Source organism: Panthera onca, chromosome C1, assembly GCF_046562875.1.
Source record: "Panthera onca isolate mPanOnc1 chromosome C1, mPanOnc1 haplotype 2, whole genome shotgun sequence".
NCBI classification, from domain to species: domain Eukaryota; kingdom Metazoa; phylum Chordata; class Mammalia; order Carnivora; family Felidae; genus Panthera; species Panthera onca.
The window spans coordinates 155,874,764-155,895,076 of record NC_138346.1 but is presented as its reverse complement, the minus strand read 5'-3'; positions in this window follow the sequence as shown (position 1 = coordinate 155,895,076).

Here is a 20,313-nt window from a genome sequence, read left to right as displayed (position 1 = left end):
AAGAAAATCTTCTCAGTTTTCTATCTTCAATTTACTAGGAAAAACATAGCACTTCCTTCGTTTGTACTAAAAAAACAAACAAAAATGGTAGCTTTTATATTTTAATTAGCTTGGAGGCATAAGGATGGGGAATAATAGAAGTTTTAAGTAAATTCAAGGAAAATTTGCCTATTTCTAGGAAAAGAAGGCATTAAAAGATTATTAAAATACTTTAGCCAGTTGATAAAATGCCTCTGTGAACATTAAATTGTTCTTACAAAACAAAATTTTGGTTATTTGTTTATAAATAAATGAGAAACATATGAATTACATTTCACATAAAATACACATGACAAAAAATTAAATAAAAAAATACTTGGCAAAACTTATTTGGGATTTGGTAAAACATAAAACGAGTTTTGGGTTTGGTAAAGCCACAGACATTTGAAAAATATCTTGAAATGATCACCAAGCCCAAAGTATTCCTAAGTTAGCCCACTCTTTAGAAACTTTTTATTGTGATGATGTCTGTGATGATTGATCATTTATTTCTTTTACTAAAGAAAAAAAATCCAATTATGAGAAATTCAAGGGAGATCAAATTTTCTTTTTCCAGTGAATTGCTAGAATTTGAAAACCCAATAATTTAACAGGCATGTTGTTTGCTTGTTTTTAAAAACCCGCAGCAGCACTATTATTACAGTTGAACTATAATAGTCAAGAATTGGCTTCCCTCCATTCACAGCTCATGTTTCCTCCTGAAGTTTGAGGAGAACTTGAGACTTTATCTCATCATCTCTTTTAAAAATTTTTTAAAAAGTTTATTTATTTATTTATTTATTTATTTATTTATTTTGAGAGAGAGAGGCAGAGACAGAGAGAGAGAGAGGGGGAGAGAGAGAGAGAGAGGGGGAGAGAGAGAGAGAGAGAGAAAGACATCAAGCAGGAGAGGGGCAGTATCTCATCATCTCTTGATCTTTCTCCTTCTTCTCCTCCTCTTCCTCATCCTTCTTCTCTTCTTGCTCTTTCTTCTTTTGTATTTCATTGTTTTTCTTGAGTATATCTCAATAATAGTATCCCTAGTTACATGTTGGAAATTGCAAAGTAGGCCAACGTCAACCCTAGTTCTCTTCCAGTCTAGCAAAACTATTCCTTCCTTATAATCCTTAGCTTCTTTCTAGGTGCCCAGTGTTCTGGGCTATGCCTACTCTTTACAGTTTCAGCTACACAGGCCTACTTAAATATCAACCACTGTGTAGTACCCAAACTATCCTCTCATCAAAGTTTACCTATGGACAACCAGCACCACACTGAGGAGAGAAGTATTGGAAATGTCTTGTATTATTTAATTACAGTTGCTCACATTACTTTGTTGGAGAAGAAAAATGGCATTAGACTTTAGTTGGAGAGTTTCTCTCTTTTAATAAATTTTTTAAGTTTATTTATTTAATTTGAGAAAGAAAGAGAGAGTGTGGGCAGGGGAGGGGCAGAGAGAGAGAGAGAGAGAGAGAGAGAGAGAGAGAATCCCAAGCAGGATCTACAGGGTCAGCAAAGAGCCCATTGCAGGGCTCAAACTCATGAACATGAGATCATGACTTGAGCTGAGATCAAGAGTTGGGGGTTTAACTGACTGATCCACCCAGGTGCCCCTAGTTGGAGAATTTCTAACAAATTTCACTATGACTCTTTTGGTGCAAGAAACAGAATTCCATATGAGATAGGTTAAAGCAGAAATAGGATTCATGGCTATCTGATAGCACACAAAAATTGAGCTGCAACACCATCAGGCTCTTCCTCTGCTTCATTAACTACTCTGGATGAGTCTGTGCCATTTTTTTCTCCTACAGCCAGGCTTCTTCTACTTCTTTTGTTCACGTGGAAGAATATGGCTCATATAGTTTCTGAGTTTACTTGTAACAAGTTCAGCACTAGAGGAAAGACTAAATTTTTCTTTTGTTCCAAATTATATATTTTTGAGGTAGAACTCTTACTAGCCCAGCTTGGTTAAGGTCAACTGTGGCCAGGGGAGGGGGGTTACATGTACAACCTTAACTACTAGGAACTTTTCTTTTCACCATGTGAATGGGGATGGGTGGATGTAAGGAAGTATGGTGCTCAGATGAAGAAGTGCTAGGAGACAACCCAAAAGATACACATGACAAAAGTTTCTCACATTTAAGTGCTAATTTTCTTATTAAAAAATTAAGATATTCCTTATTTATATTTTATTTACCTGAAAGAATGGAGCTCTAATTCAGATTTTATGAGGCATTGCAACATATTGGTAGAGATGCATAAAGAGAAAGGAAATATGTAACTCCGCTTTTCATATCACACTTGTAGATAATTACACAGTCTACATAAAAGGTCTTTTGTTAAAATTTCACTCAAATTTTAATTTTCTTTGTTGGAAAAAAGATTCAGGAATATCTGATACTCTCATTAAAAGCAGGATGTTATCCATTCAGCTCCTTGTAATAACAGTTGTTGAATACCTAGTGTGTTAGGTAAGAACACAGAGATGCTTAAAAACAGACTTTTCCCTGAAGAAGCCCACAGTTCGTTAGGAAGACTAACATTAAAAATATTACACATCATTGTGCTAAGTACCATGACAAAGTACATACGGGGGACAATGGTGACACAAAGGATGTGAAAATGCAATGACTTTCTGTGGATCAGGGGAAGCCACAGAGGATGAAAAAGAGTTTGGCCTGGAAGAGAGAAGAAAGGGCACTTTAAGCAAAAGAAATACAATTATTGGTGTGAATTTATGAGACAACAGTCTGTGAAGAGACCCCAGACAGGATCCTGATTCTAAAGAGGTGGAAGTGCTTTATAAATATTCATTCTCCTTCCCTCCCTCCCCCCTGCCCTGTCCCCTTCCTCCCATCCTCATACCTTAGCTGGATTAGTATTACTTCCTCTGTACCCTTGCAGGCTGACTTTATTTAGAACCTCAATGTTGCTCAGCAATCATACCCTATATTTCTAGTCTACTCTCTTCTACTCTCCTAGACAATTAATTCATTACTTCTTTATTTTTCTTCAAACTTTGAACATGTTCTCTTCCATCCTGATCCTTAGGTAATGACCTTACTTTCTATACGATTAAGAGAATAGAAGCATTTGGCAGAGAACATCTCTGAGCTCCCATTTCACCACCCAGTGTGCACATCTACACACACAGATTCTGTGTCCCCCATGTTACTATGGATAAAGTGTTCATGCTTCTATCTAAAGCTAAAATCTCCCTTTTTACATGAATTTGCATCTCTTTCCAACTAGGTAAGACCTCACTTGAGCAATTTTCCCTTCTCTCTTTACTGAGTCATTCCCAGGAGCACAGAAATGGGCTGTTCTTAAAGAACAAAACAAACAAAAAAATGTCACCTGTCTCGATCTCACTTCTGCCATTGCCTCATTTTCTCATTCTCCTTTAGAGTATGAGTACTTAAAATCGTTGTCTATACTTACAGACTCTCATGTGTGCTATCCCTTTCTTTTTTAAAATATTTTAATTTATTTTTCATTTTTAAAAATTTAATTTAATTATTTGTTTGTGGCAGAGAGAGAGGGAGACCGAGGATCTGAAGTGGGCTCTGTGCTGACAGCAGAGAGACTGATGTGGGGCTTGAACTCACAAACTGTGAGATCATGACCCGAGCTGAAGTCAGACATTTAACTGACTGAGCCACCCAGGTGCCCTGTCCCTTTCTTTTTTGAACCTACTTCAGTCATACCTTTACTTCCAACAGTCCACCCAAGCCGCTGTTGTCAAGGCCACCAGTGACTTCTATGTCGCAAAATCCAATAGATATTTCTTAATGCTCATCTTTCTTGACTTAATAGGACCATTTGACATAGTTAATGACTCTCTCATCCTGGAAACACTTAATTTCACTTAAATTCTAGCACATCACACTCACCTTGTTTTCTTCCTTCCATGGCCACTGTCAGTCTCCTTTGGCTTGTTTCTCCTCATCTTCTCAGTATCTGTGGAGCTCTCCATGGCTCAGACCTTAGACCTCTTTTCTAACTAGACTTCCAGGCTTGTTGATGTCATTTGGCTTCATGGGCTTAAACATTGGTTATATATCCTTACTTACGGTGTGTCTCCTGTAGCAGTGTCTTTTTTTAAAAAATCTGGTTTGATAGTCTCTTATTTGCAGTATTTTGGTACACTTCATGTAAATATATACATAATGTCTTTAATTCAATCAACTTTTAATATGTTTACTGCTGATCCTACTTGTTTTATATTCTTCTTTCCTCTCTTTTTTTGTCACTTTTTTTTGTATTAAGCATTTAAGAATTATTTTATTCATCTCCAAATTATCTTGCTAGTTATCCATTATTTTACTATAGTGGTAGTGGTAATTCTACACCATACATCCTTGATTTATTAAAGTGCAATATTATTACTTATACTACTTTCTAGAGCTTAGGACACTTTAACTCCATTTACTCATTTCTTTCCCTTTGTACTACTATTATGATGCATTTTAATTCAATGTATTTTTAACCCCATAAGAAATCATTATTGTTTTACATGGCCGAGGTTCATTTAGACTTACCCACAGATTTACTCTTTTCATTGCTATTTCTTATGGAAATACTAGGCTTCCATTTAGGATAATTTTTCTTTGCCCAAAGATTTCTCTTGTATTTTCTTTAATGTGGGTAATGAAATATTTCGCGTGTTGGTGATGAACTCTCTTAGTTTTTTGCCTTCCTAAGAATATCTTTATTTCATATTTATTTTCAAAGAATATTATTGCCAAATATAGACTTCTAGGTTGGCAGTATTTTTTATTTTTGTATATATTATTCCATTGTTTTTTGAAAAGCCAGCACCAATCTCTGGGAGAGGATTTTCTATTTGTCTTTGATTTTCACCGGTTGTACAATACCCAAGTGCCTAAGTGTGCTTCCTATTGTCTTTATTCTTCTTGTGGTTTATAGAGATTATTGAATCTATGGCTTGATGTATTTCATCAGTTTTGGAAATTATTGGCCACTGTCTCTTCACATATTACCTCTGTTTGGTTCTTCCTTCTCTTGAGCTCCAATTAAGTGTATGTTAGACTTTTACACCCTGACCATATGTCTTTCTTTGCAATCAATCTGAGTATTTTATTCTGATGAATCTTCCAGGCCATAAATATTCTCTTCAGCTGTGTCTCAAGTACTGCCAAACTCATCTTAATTTCAATTATTGTATTAAAAGATTTTTCAGAATGTCTATTCTTTCTTTTTCATTATTTTCATTATTTTCAATTTCCTTATGAGATTTCACATTTTTTCATTTAATTTCTGAACATATTAATAATAACTGTCTCAAAATGTGGTTTATAATCCCAATATTTGGATGGATCTGTCCTATAGGTCTGTCCTATGTTGTTTTTTTCCCATTTAGTATGTGGTAAGTTCCCCTTTTAAAAATTCTTTTAAAAAATGAACTTCTGGGCACTTGCATGAATTTGCTAGGATTGTCATAACAGTGTCACAGACTGGGTGACTTAAACAACATGAAATTTATTTTCTCATAGTCCTGGAGGCCCGAAGTCTGAGATCAAGGTGTCAGCAGGTTTAATTTCTCCTGAGACTTTTTTCTTTGGCATGAAGATAGCTGCCTTCTCTGTGTGTCCTCACATCATCTTTCCTCTGTGCATCCTTGGTGTTTCTGTGTGTCAATCTCAACTTCTTATAAGGACAACAGTTAGGATGAGTTAGGGCCCACCCTAATGGCCTTATTTTTTTTAATGTTTTATTTAATTTTTGAGAGAGAGAGAGAGAGAGAGAGAGAGACAGGCAGAGAGAGAGAGAGAGAGAGAGAGAGAGAGAGAGAGAAGAGAAGAGAAGAGAAGAGAAGAGAAGAGAAGAGAAGAGAATCTGAAGCAGGCTCCAGGCTGTGAGTTGTCAGCACAGAGCCTGACATGGGGCTCAAATTCACAAACCAAGAGATCATGACCTGAGCCAAAGTTGGAGGCTTAACTGATTGAGCCACCCAGGCTTTATTTTAATTTACTACCTTTTTAAAGCCCCTATCTCCAAATACAGTCACATTCTGAGGTACTGGGAGGCAGGCTTTAAATATATGAATTTTGGGGGATACAATTTAGCTATAACAGCACTGTTTATGAACTGTAGAGGTAATTTGGGGCTCTGGATAATGTTGTTTTTCTTCAGAGAAAATGTACTTTTATCTCTGGGAAGCAGCTAAGAGAGGAGGCAGATCTCTTTAGTTCAGCTCAGGATTGTGCTGACTATGAGCTGGTCTTCAGTCTTGGTAAGGACTGATCTATTCCACTTTTCCCTGATTTCTAAGATATATGCTTTTAGGGATTCACTTGAAAGCCTTAACTGTTTTTTTCAGGATCCCTCCTTAGTAAGCCCCGAATTTCAATTTCTGTCCCTCTAGACCCTCAGCTTCAGGTTTCGAATCAACAAATGCCTCAAAAGAATAGCACTATCAAATTATAGGCTAATTTCTCTGTGTTTTCCTTCCCTTGAGCTTCCACTACTGGTAGCTTATGGATGCCCTCAGTAGATTTTTAAAAAATAATAATATTTCCAGATTTTCTGTTTGTTCTCAGGAGGAGGGTAGGTCTCAAACAAGCCAATCCACGATTTCCAGGAAAAATTGTAGTCTAAGTCCCTGAAATCAACTATTTGAATTCACTGAAGAATCAATCAAATGACCAACTTCCCTATTTATCTTTTGATAAATGCTTGTGTTTCTTTTAAATTTATATTGGAGAGGATAATGTTAATACTTTTATAATTTTTAGAAGTTGTTGACAATTTATGTTAGGTGTTGATGAGTTTTGATTTTTTCTTCATAACAGCTTTTAAAGAAATACTGAGTTTGTCTCTACCCCAACTCCATGCTGCTGCAGCTGAAATAAGCCAAAGCAAGGATAGGGACTCTCTCCTGGAAGAAAGGAGAGTCAGTCACAGCACAATCTCAGCTGAGTGGGGGGACTAAGGAGCAAAAAACCAAGGAAGGATAGGGTCTGGGGTGAGTCTGGAGGTCTAAAGAGCTTAGAGTCCTAGCTTTCCACTGTCCCTTATTGTATGTCCATAAATTTCTGACAACGTTATAAAAACATTAAAAGAAAGTTCTTGGTTAACTGATACAATTAGCAAATTTGACAAAAGTGGCATTTAGCAAGTTGATCCTTAGGCAAATTAGCTTTCTGCAATCATTATTAATTAGGGTACAGGATAATATAGATTCCAGGATACGGGGGCTTCAACAAAATTGTAATCTTTCCCTTAACACTCTGAGCCCTGTGTTGGTAAAGCAGCTTCTTGATATTGAGGAGCCAGGCTCTGCTGTCCCAAAGTATTGGCCTTGTACAAATGGTCAGAGAAGGTCCAAATCACAGTCACTACATCCATATGCAGCCAGCGGGGAGGACAAAGCAGGGACAAAGGAGGCACATTTATCTGTTATAAGGATGTGGGGCAAAAGTTGCACACATCCTTTTGCTTACATCCCACTAACCAGTACTTAGTCATATGGCCACAGGTAGGTATAAGGGAAGCTGAGAAATGTAGTTTCTATTCTTGGTGGCCATGGGTCCATTTAAAATGTAAAGATTTTTTTTGAGTATAGAAGAGGGGAGATTATTATTGAGATACCATGCAATCTTTGCTACTCCTGACTAAAAGCAAACTTCATACAACTTGGTTCATATTATTGTTTATTTGCCGTTTTGGCAAGCCTTATCAACAGTTTGCACTGAGAGACACAGAAATGCACACAGCCCACGCCTTAAAGTGCTTACAGGTGGTGAGTGAAAATAGCTATAAAAAAGTTTGTGTCAAATGAGGTATCTTAGGCTAGGGTCCCTAGAAAATACACTCTGAGATGGGGTTTATCGGGGAATGCACTGATCAGTCTCTGATGGGAAGTGAAGGGGTGAGAACTGAGCAGTGGAAGGAGTTGAACTGTTACCATAAAGTCCTCTCAGGAGGGCTGGAGCAGGGATGGCACTGTGGATTGTCTCATTTTGAGGCAAAGGGGCCATTGTATCCCATTCTTTTTACTGGTTAATCATGGGTTTTGAGTTGCCTTGGGTACAAGAGGTTCATTTTGGCCAAGGACAATTTCCCTGGAGGTGTTTACCTGAGACTCAGAGCATCAGTCTGAGGCAGGGCTCTGAACAGCACATACTGCCATGTGGTACACAATGTTAAGACTCAGTGGTTGAATGGTGTTGGGATACCATAGAGAATGAAAAGGCAGTGTGTGTGTGTGTGTGTGTGTGTGTGTGTGTGTGTGTGTATAAGGTTTCACACAAGAAATGATGCTTGGTATGCTTTGCAAGATAGAGGTTTATCACGTAGAATAGAGAGAATGGTATTCCAGGTATGCTTACTTGTTTTGTATTTAATGATCTAAGTTATTGCCTTTTTAAGGTTTAAAAAAAAATTTTTTTTTTTAGTGTTTATTTATTTTTGAGAGACAGGAGAGACAGCATGAGAGGGAGAGGGCAGAGAGATAGAGAGAGGGAGACCCAGAATATGAAGCAGGCTCCAGGCTCTGAGCTGTCAGCCCAGAGCCCAACGCGGGGCTCGAACTCACAGACCGCGAGATCATGACCTGAGCTGAAGTTGAACCTCAACTGATTGAGCCACCCAGGCGCCCCGCCTTTTTAAGGTTTTAATTAACTACCTTGATCTTGAATTTTCTGTGTGGGCAATCATATCATTTATAAATAATATTTTTTCTTCCTTTCCAATATTTACCTCTTATTCTTTTCCTCTTATTGCATTGCCTAAGACATCTAGGATAATAGTGAGTAGTAGCTGTGAGGGTGGGGATTCCTTATTTTGTTATTAACTTCAGTGCTATTGTCTTCAGTGCTATACAATAGCCTTATCTAAACTGTAGGCACTGGTTCCCAGAGGGGAGAGCAAAGGTTCGGTAGTAAAAAAAACCTTGGGAAACAGCACACTAACCCCTACCCCCCTGCAAGGGAGTCACAGAACAAAAACCTTAGCATATTAAAGTCCCTAAGAAGTCACCCAGTATAAAAGAAACCAGTTCAATATGCTTAATAGCTAAACAAATGAACTTATTTGTTCTGGAGAAGACTCTTTTCTTTTCTAAACATACTTGTGGACACCTCCTCCCTTAATACCAGTTTGAGGATCTCTGCTTTCCTGTTTCACCCTTGAGTATTGTGTTTGCTGTTGGCTTCTGAGAAATACTTTTTTATCCCGTAAAGGAAGCTGAGTATTTTTTTTTAACTCAGGAATTGATACTGCATTTTATCAGACTTTTCTACTCTTATTGAAATGATCATATGATTTTTCTTCTTTATTTCTTAAAAAAAAAACACCCCAATTTAATGTCAAGTCATTCTTGCTTATAATATAGAGGTTAAGAATTTGGACTTTGTGGTCTCTGCCATCTATATTCCAATACCAGGCCTGCCACTTGCCAGCTGTGTGAAAGCTGACAAGTAACTTTGCCTGATTCTGGTTTATAAAATAGAGTAAGGTAGTAGTTAACTAAGTAATGTTGAGTGCTCAGTACAGTGCCTGGCAGATAGCAGTCACCCATTGAAATGCTAGCTGGTAGCAATACCTCTTGCTTATTATTGAATATTAAAAATGGTAGCTGTTAAAAGCCTGGTGACTTTTAGGATGGTACGTATATGTATTTTTAAGTTTTTATTTATTTATTTTGAGAGAGAGAATGAGCAAGCAAGGGGAGGGTGAGGGAGAGAGAGAGAGAGAGAGAGAGAGAGAGAGAGAGAGAATCCCAAGCAGACTCTGTGCTGTTAGCATAGAGCTGGATTTGGGACTCAATCTCACAAACCGTGAGATCATGACCTGAGCAGAAGTTAAGAGTCAGATGTTTGACCAACTGAGCCACCCATGTGCTAAAATCAACATTTTAATTTTACTTTTTAGGATTAGTCCTTTTAGGTCATCTGCCTCTTCTTGTGCCAATTTTGATAATTTATTTTTTTCTAGAATATCACAGGTTTTATCTAGATTTTCATTTTCATCTATATCTGTGATTGTATGTAATTTTGCATATTCTTTTTTCTTTTTTTGTTCTTATTCAGACTTGCTAGATATTTTGTCTCTTATTTGTACTAGAATCGATTTTAATGTCATTTTATAATTTCTAGAAATGTTATATTTATAGTTTTTTAACCTCTGCTTCTATCACTATGAATTTCTTCTTTTGACTTCTTTTTGGCTTTCTTACTTGTTTATTTAATAGCTCCTTTAGAGGAATGTTGAATTAACTTGAATTTGATATATCTTTTCTTTTTTTTTTCTTTCCCACAAAAATTTATTTCAGATCCAATATCCTCTTATCTCCTTGAAAATCATCTCCCCTCCCTTACATCTTTAACTCCCGCTTTACCAGTATGAATTCCTCAGACTATAAATATGCTCCAATGTTTTCCATCTGAATAAAATCCTTGCCACAAATGTGTCCCTCCCCTCCAGCATATCTAATCTTCCTTTTTTGATTACATGACATCTGCAAAAAGTAGTTACTGCACCCAGCTGCTTATCATCCAACCAGTAGAGCTTTTGCTCTTTGCTCTTGTTGAGTGTTTATTTCTTTTTTTTTAACTTTGTAATTTAACTTTATTTTTTATTTTTTAAAATTTACATCCAAATTAGTTAGTATATAGTGAAGCAATGGTTTCAGTAGATTCCTTAATGCCCCTTACCCATTTAGCCCATCCCCCCTCCCACAACCGCTCCAGAAACCCTGTTTGTTCTCCATATTTATGAGTCTCTTTCGTTTTGTCCCCCTCCCTGTTTTTATATTATTTTTGTTTCCCTTCCCTTATGTTCATCTGTTTTGTCTCTTAAAGTCCTCATATGAGTGAAGTCATATGATTTTTGTCTTTCTTTGACTGACTAATTTCACTTAGCATAATACCCTCCAGTTCCAACCATGTAGTTGCAAATGCAAGATTTCATTCTTTTTGATTGCTGAGTTATACTCCATTGTATATATATATACCACATCTTCTGTATCCATTCATCCATCGATGGACATTTGGGCTCTTTTCATACTTTGGCTATACATAGGGGTGCATGTGTCCCTTCGAAACAGCACGCCTGTATCCCATGGATAAATGCCTAGTAGTGCAATTGCTGGGTCGTAGGGTAGTTTTATTTTTAGTTTTTTGAGAAACCTCCATACTGTTTTCCAGAGTGGCTGCACCAGCTTGCATTCCCACCAACAATGCAAAAGAGATCCTCTTTCTCCTCATCCTTGCCAACATCTGTTGTTGCCTGAGTTGTTCATGTTAGCCATTCTGACTGTGAGGTGGTATCTCATTGTGGTTTGGATTTGTATTTCCCTGATGATGAGTGATGTTGAGCATTTTTTCATGTGTCGGTTGGCCATCTGGATGTCTTGTTTGGAGAAGTGTGTATTCATGTCTTTTGCCCATTTCTTCACTGGATTATTTCTTTTTTTGGGTGTTGAGTTTAATAAGTTCTTTGTAGATTTTGGATACTAACCCTTTATCTGATATGTCATTTGCAAATATCTTCTCCCATTCTGTCGGTTGCCTTTTAGTTTTGCTGATTGTTTCCTTCGCTGTGCAGAAGCTTTTTATTTTGATGAGGTCCCAGTAGTTCATTTTTGCTTTTGTTTCCCTTGCTTCCGGAGACGTGTTGAGTAAGAAATTGCTGCGGGCAAGATCAAAGAGGTTTTTGCCTGCTTTCTCTTGGAGGATTTTGATGGCTTCCTGTCTTACATTGAGGTCTTTCATCCACTTTGAGTTTATTTTTGGGTATGGTGTAAGAAAGTGGTCCAGGTTCATTCTGCATGTCGCTGTCCAGTTTTCCCAGCACCACTTGCTGAAGAGACTGTCTTTATTCCATTGGATATTCTTTCCTGCTTTGTCAAAGATTAGTTTGTGGGTCCATTTCTGGGTTCTCTATTCTGTTCCATTGATCTGAGTGTCTGTTCTTGTGCCAGTACCATACTGTCTTGATGATTACAGCTTTGTAGTATAGCTTGAAGTCCGGGATTGTGATGCCTCCTGCTTTGGTTTTCTTTTCCAAGACTTCTTTGGCTATTCAGGGTCTTTTCTGGTTCCATATACAGTTTAGGATTATTTGTTCTAGCTCTGTGAAGAATGCTGGTGTTACTTTGATAGGGATTGCATTGAATACGTAGATTGCTTTGGGTAGTATTGACATTTTAACAATATTTGTTCTTCCTATCCAGGAGCGTGGAATATTTTTCCATTTCTTTGTGTCTTCTTCAATTTCTTTGATAAGCTTTCTATAGTTTTAAGTGTATAGATTTTTCACCTCTTTGGTTAGATTTATTCTTAGGTATTTTAAAGTTTTTGTTGCAACTGTAAATGGGATTGATTCCTTGATTTCTCTTTCTGTCACTTCACTGTTGGTGTATAGGAATGCACCCGATTTCTGTGCATTTTTATATCCTGCAACTTTGCTGAATTCATGAATCGGTTCTAGCAGTTTTTTGGTGGAATCTTTTGGGTTTTCCATATAGAGTATCATGTCATCTGGAAAGAGTGAAATTTTGACCTCCTCCTGGCCAATTTGGATGCCTTTTATTTCTTTGTGTTGTCTGAATGCAGAGGCTAAGACTTCCAATACTATGTTGAATAACAGTGGTGAGAGTGGACATCCCTGTCTTGTTCCTGACCTTAGGGGGAAAGCTGTCAGTTTTTCCCCATTGAAGATGATATTAGTGTTGTGTTGCTCATATGTGGCTTTTATAATCTCGATGTATGCTCCTTCTATCCCTACTTTCTTGAGGGTTTTTTTATCAAGAAAGGATGCTGTATTTTGTCAAATGCTTTCTCTGCATCTATTGAGAGGATCATATGGTTCTTGTCCTTTCTTTTATTAATGTGATGAATCACATTAATTGTTTTGTGGATATTGAACCAGCCCTGCATCCCAGGTATAAATCCCACTTGGTCGTGGTGAATAAATTTTTTAATGTATTGTTGGATCTGGTTGGCTAATATCTTGTTGAGGATTTTTACATCCATGTTCACCAGGGAAATTGGCCTATAGTTCTCCTTTTTAGTGGGGTCTCTGGTTTTGGAATCAGGGTAATGCTGGCTTCATAGAAAGAGTTTGGAAGTTTTCCTCCCATTTCTATTTTTTGGAACAGTTTCAAGAGAATAGGTGTTAACTCTCCCTTAAATGTTTGGTAGAATTCCCCTGGAAAGCCATCTGGCCCTGGACTCTTCTTTTTTTGGCAGATTTTTGATTACTAATTCGATTTCCTTACTGGTAATGGGTATGTTCAAATTTTCTATTTCTTCCTGTTTCAGTTTTGGTAGTGTATATGTTTCTAGGAATTTGTCCATTTCTTTGAGATTGCCCATATGAACAATTATAATTGTTCATAATATTCTCTTATTATTGTTTTTCTTTCTGTTGTGTTGGTTGTGATTTCTCCTCTTTCATTCTTGATTTTACTTATTTGGGTCCTTTCCTTTTTCTTCTTGATCAAACTGGCTCGTGGTTTATCAATTTTGTTAATTCTTTCAAAGAACCAGCTTCTGGTTTCATTGATCTGTTCTACTGTTTTTTTGGCTTTGGTAGCATTAATTTCTGCCCTAATCTTTATTATTTCCAGTATTCTGCTGGTTTTGGGTTTTATTTGCTGTTCTTTTTCCAGTTCCTTAAGGCATAAGGTTAGGTTGTGTATCTGAGATGTTTTTTCCTTCCTTAGGAAGGCCTGGATTGCTATATACTTTTATCTTATGACCGCCTTTGCTGCGTCCCAGAGATTTTGTGTTGTGGTGTTATCATTTTCATTGACTTCCATATACTTTTTAATTTCCTCTTTAACTGCTTGGTTAGCCCATTCATTCTTTAGTAGGATGTTCTTCAGTCTCCAAGTATTTGTTACCTTTCCAAATTTTTTCTTGCGGTTGATTTCGAGTTTCATAGCGTTGTGGTCTGAAAATATGCATGGTATGATCTCGACCTTTTTGTACTAACTTAGGGCTGATTTGTGTCCCAGTATATGGTCTATTTTGGAGAACGTTCCATGTGCACTGCAGGAGAATGTATATTCTGTTGCTTTAGGATGAAATGTTCTGAATACATCTGTTAAGTCCATCTGGTCCAATGTATCATTCAAAGCCCTTGTTTCCTTGTTGATTTTTTGATTAGATGATCTGTCCATGGCTGTGAGTGGGGTGTTGAAGTCTCCTACTATTATGGTATTACTATCAATGAAATTCTTTATGTTTGTGATTAATTGATTTATATATTTGGGTGCTTGCACATTTGGTGCATAAATGTTTTCAATTGTTAGGTCTTCTTGGTGGATAGACCCCCTGATTATGATATAATGTCCTTCTGCATCTCTTGATACAGTCTTTATTTTAAAGTCTAGATTGTCTGATATAAGTATGGCTACTCTGGCCTTCTTTTGTTGACCATTATCATGATAGATGGTTCTCCATCCCCTTATTTTCAATCTGAAGATGTCTTTAGGTCTAAAGTCGGTTTCTTGTAAACAGCATATAGATGGGTCTTGTTTTCTTATCCATTCTGTTACCCTATGTCTTTGAATGGAGCATTGAGTCCATTGACGTTTAGAGTGAGTACTGAAAGATAGGAATTTATTGCCATTATGATGCTTGTAGAGTTGGAGTTCTGGTGGTGTTCTCTGGTCCTTTCTAATCTTTGTTGCTTTTGGTATTTAATTAATTAATTAATTAATTAATTAACATGTTCATCTTTTCTCTCCTCAGAGAGTCCCCCTTAAAATCTTTTGCAGGGCTGGTTTAGTGGTCACAGACTCCTTTAATTTGTGTTTGTCTGGGAAACTTTTTATCTCTCCTTCTATTTTGAATGACAGTGTGCTGGATAAAGAATTATTGGCTGCATATTTTTCTGATTCAGCACCCTGAATATATCCTGCCACTCCTTTCTGGCCTGCCAAGTTTCTGTGGATAGGTCTGCTGCAAACCTGATCTGTCTTCCCTTGTAGGTTAGGGACTTTTTTCCCTTGCTGCTTTCATGATTCTCTCCTTGCCTGAGTATTTTGTGAATTTGACTATGATAATGCCTTGTCGATGGTCGGTTTTTGTTGAAACTATTGGGAGACCTCTGTGCTTCCTGGATTTTGATGTCTGTGTCCTTCCCCAGGTTAGGAAAGTTTTCTGCTATGATTTGCTCACATAACCCTTCTACCCCTATTTCTCTCTCTTCCTCTTCTGGGACCCCTATGATTCTGAGGTTGTTCCTTTTTAATGAGTCACTGATTTCTCTAATTCTCAAATAGTGCTCTTTTGCCTTAATGTCCCTCTTTTTTTCTGCTTCATTATTCTAAGTTTGTCCTCTATATTGCTGATTCTTTGTTCTGCCACGTCCATCCTTGCCGCCGCTGCTTCCATCCATGATTGCAGCTCAGTTATAGAGATGCATTCTGCTGATCTGTTACAATGAATGGTGTAGGGACTAAGTGGAAGGGAGACAAGTGGGCTTTAAAGTGAACATCCAGGTTGCTCCTTTCTCCATCCCTGGCCACACATCTTAAGAAATTCAGTTGAGAAATAACTTTCAGAAACCATAAAAAAGAAAATTGCAATAGAATGTGTCTGGTATATATTTTTTTAATTTGCAAAAGTATGGATAACTGTTTATGTAATTATATATTTTGTATGGAAGCAGGTTGATTTAAAAAGAAATGAGAAAAAAATTATAAAAATGCTCAATGAAATTGTAATGTGAGAAATGTTATGAATATGAAAGTATATAAAATATAAGTATATACTTTTATATATGAAATGCAGAAGAATTATAATGTGAGAAATGTTACAAATTCACAAGGTATTATATATCATAAAATGGGTAACAACAAGCAGTAGTTGTGCTCCAAGTTTTGCCTGATCCTTTCATTCCTACTATTCCTGACTGTGTGTTATGTCCACCTTAATCTCATGTTAGTTTTATTAGAGAGGATAAGAGAACAGCTGCTCTGTGTGGGGTTGAGAACTGAGTGAGGGCCAGTCTTCTCTTTTGTGAGAGAAGAAAACCATGTTCCACAGTATCTAGATGATGGGTGCTCTATAAATATTTGTTATACAAGTACAAATGTTTGAAGATTTGGGATGAAGAGAGAGAAAGATCGAGCACAAGAAATGTACAAATTCTTCAGTGAGAAAATTTCTGCATTTATATATTGCCTTTCTCTTTTGATCACTTCAGTTTTGTTAGAAGAGAATGACAATAATAATACATTCCACTTTCTTTTTACATCTTTGCTGTGGGATTGGTCAGCAGAATTTGATTAAGGATTTGAGATCTGGATCATTATTGCATGAGTTTGACTCTCAACCCACCACTTACTAACTATGAGATGATGGGCATGTTATTTACCCTTTTTGTGCCTCAATTTTCTCATCTGTAAAAGTTGGGATAATAAGAGTATCTGCCTTTAGTACTGTTTTGAGAATATAAATTATGTTAGTGAAGTAATATATGTAAAGTATTTAAGAAAGTTTTGGGGCCTATAGAGAGTGCTCAAAAATGTTGTTTACTTTGGGAAGTTCAAGGATGCTGATGACAAACTCAGGTTTACTTATGAAAATAGAAAATGTCAAGAATTTTCCAAGTGTGTGATATTCCATAAGAACCATTATTAGATGGGGATGATTGAGAGAAATAAATAGGCTGCTCTCATCTAATGAGATCTCCTTACCTTGTTAATTACAAAGTAGGAGATCAAGACAAAGTAGCAAAATAGAGACCCTCTTACTGTGCTTCTGATGATCAAGGCTGGACTTCATTATGGAGTTCCAGGGGAGAATGACATTGGCTCTGCATAATGAGGTGGTCAAATGAGCCACTACAACAGAACCATCAGATTTAATCAAACATTAGTTTTAATGAAATCTTTTCACTGAATTGTCAAGTGTTGCTGCAGCAGAGCTGTATTGGAACCATTCTCATCACAAATGTGAGTGTACCCATCAGCTACAGCTCTTTCAGCCTTAGAGAGTTATTGGTGTCATCCTACCATTCTCTGCTTCAGAGAGGATAGCTTTTCATGTTAGTTTTGCCAAAATAACTTGAGGACCATGGGCAAGTCCCCAGCCTCTTCTGAGCCTTGTTTCCCTATATTTATAATGAGGAGTTACATTAGATGTTCTCAAATTGAACTTTCCAGTTTGTTATTATTATAAGGTTGTGACATTAGTTTTAATCAAATTTGGAGGGAACTAGAGATATCAGTTACTTACTTGCTGGGCTTGGTTAGGCAAGCTGCTTAGACTTTTGGAACAATGGTTTTTTAATCTATATGATGAAGAACAGAATAGTATTTACCTTCTAGGATTGCAATGAGGATTCAGACATAAAGTGTGTGTAAGTTACAGGGAACAATATTTGGCTTAATGGTAAGCATTCAATTAATATTAGATATTATTATGATTTATGATAAAGTTGGCAATGTATTTTAGAAATTATGACATTAATTCCATCCCATTGTTACTTATACAAAAACAGTACACTAGATCTGTAAATTTAAGCTTCCAGTTAGGCTCCCATGTAAGATACTTATTTTAGATGTAAGATGCTAGTGAACATTAATAATAGACAATATCACTTAAATCTCTTGGTGCCATGCCTATTGCTGGGCCTGGCAATGGTGCATTGCTTTGCACACCATGCATCACTTACTCTGTACAGCAACCCTTTTTAAAAAATGTTTTAATGTTTATTTTTGAGAGAGAGAGAGAGAGACAGACAGAGAGAGGCAGGCAGAGAGAGAAGGAGACACAGAATCCGAAGCAGTTTCCAGGTTTTGGGCTGTCAGCACAGAGTCTGAAGTGGGGCTCCTACTCAGGAATCGCTAGCTGAGCTGAAGTAGGACGCTTAACTGACTGAGCCACCCAGATGCCCCTGCATAGCAACTCTTTAAGGTAGATGTTGGTATCCATGTTCAGTTGCTTTGCATGTATCACATAATTTACTGTTTACGATAGTACAATTAGGTAGCTAATTTTTTTATCCCTATTAATGGATGAGAAAACTGAAGTTTTGAGAGGTTAAGTAGGGGGCTGGTTTTCAAACCCAGATGTTTATGACTCCAGTGTTCTTACTCGCCATTGCATATTACATATCATATTTTGTCATGCATTTTCCAATATAGCATCTCTCATTCATGTGCTAGAACAATTCTCTCCCCACCCCTCCACTTCAAAAAACTGGTATTTCACCCTTCCGTCTTTGTCTCTAACAATGGTATGACTATTTCTTCCTTTATATGTTGTTTTACATGAAAGCTTAGGTCCAAATTTGTGGCTCAAATATAGTAATTCTATAATACTGATAAATTGCATGTTTAAGCTCTCCTGGTAATGCTATCCTGGGCATATTTTGCCCAGTCTTCACTGTTATTTAAAAAACTTTTTAGACGTTTATTTATTTTTGAGAGAGAGAGAGAGAGAGAGAAAGAGCATGAATGGGGGAGGGGCAGAGAGAGAGGGAGATACAGAATCCGAAGCAGGCCGCAGGCTCTGAGCTGTCAGCACAGAGTCCAACGCTGGGCTGGAACTCATGAACCGCAAGATCATGACCTGAGCCGTAGTTGGACACTTAACCGACTGAGCCACCCAGGAGCCCCCATTGTTACTTTTAAACTTGCATTGTTATTTAACCATCGTTACTAAAATAGCTCCCTTTAAGCCACAGGTATGTTTTTGGTGGAACTAGACAAGTGAATGAATGAATAAGTAAAGCCTATATTCATAGGTTGATAAATTGCTCAACAAGATGGATTAAAGACCTAACAGCTATTAATTGAGAGCAGCCATTGCTTCTGGTTGTTTCCTCAAGTTTTATGAGTCCCAAATCACCAAATGCTAAAACATACATTTTTGAGAGTCAATATTGTAGATTATTATCTGGAGTTGTAATTCTTCTCTGTATGGTAATAAACATCTTTAAGAAGGTCCCAAGTCTAGTATGCCATTCAGTAACTGTTGACTGAGTAGCTAAACTTTCTGAATTAAAAACTTTAAATGTATGTATCCTCAGAAGTAGTCTTTTGCAGATATTTTATAGCATATAGAAAAAACAGAAAAGTGGGTAATAATTTTAAAAAAAGGAAATGAATGGTGGGGGAATCGTATTTCAGTCTAATCATTCAGGGAAATTCAATTTAATAGCAAATTCATTTCTTCCAGAGAAAGAAATGTGCTAACATGTGACAGAGGTAATTATGTGAATAACACTAGGCAGCATGGGTTGTTTATTTATTTATTTATTTATTTATTTATTTATTTATTAATATGAAATTTATTGTCAAATTGGTTTCCATATAACAACTAGTGCTCATCCCAACAGGTACTCTCCTCAATGCCCATCACCCACTTTCCCCTTCCTACCACCCCCCATCAACCCTCAGTTTATTCTCAGTTTTCAAGAGTCTCCTATGGTTTGCCTTCTTCCCTCTCTGTAACTGTTTTTTCCCCTTCCCCTACCCCATGGTCTTCTGTTAAGTTTCTCAGGATCCACACAAGAGTGAAAACATATGGTATCTGTCTTTCTCTGTATGACTTATTTCACTTACCATAACACTCTCCAGTTCCATCCACGTTGCTACAAAAGGCCATATTTCATTCTTTCTCATTGCCAAGTAGCATTCCATTGTATATATAAACCACAACTTCTTTACCCATTCATCAGGGAATGAAAACTGGTGCAGCCACTCTGGAAAACAGTGTAGAGGTTCCTCAGAAAAAGTATGGGTTGTTTAAAAGCCCTTACCAGATTGTGAAATTCTCTGTGATTGGATCTTAAGATCAAATATGATTCTTTCAAATTCTGAACTCTATGTTTTAAACTACTTGTCTGGTTCTACTTTAGACAACAGTTTACTAATCCAACAGATATTTATTGATTCCCTACTGTGTTCCAGGTTTGGGCTTGAGACACCTGAGGGAACAAAATGGACAAGAATCCTATTCTCATTGTGATAGCCTGAACAGTGCCCACCAGAAATCTATGTCCTAATCCCTGCAACCTGTGAATGTTACTTTATGTAGCTAAAGGGACTTTGCAGACATAATTAAGAATCTTGGGATGAGAGATTATCCAGGATTATCCCGGTGAGTCTTAAATGTAATTACAAGTGTCTTTTACAAGAGGGAGGCAGAAGGGGATTTCCTTCAGAAGAGGAAAAGGCATTGTGAATACGTAAACATAAGCTGGGGCAATGTGCTTTGAAGATGTAGGAAGTACCACAAGCCAAGAAGTGTGGGTGGCTGCTAGAAGTTGAAAAATGGAAGGAAACAGATTCTCCCTCAGAGCCTTCTG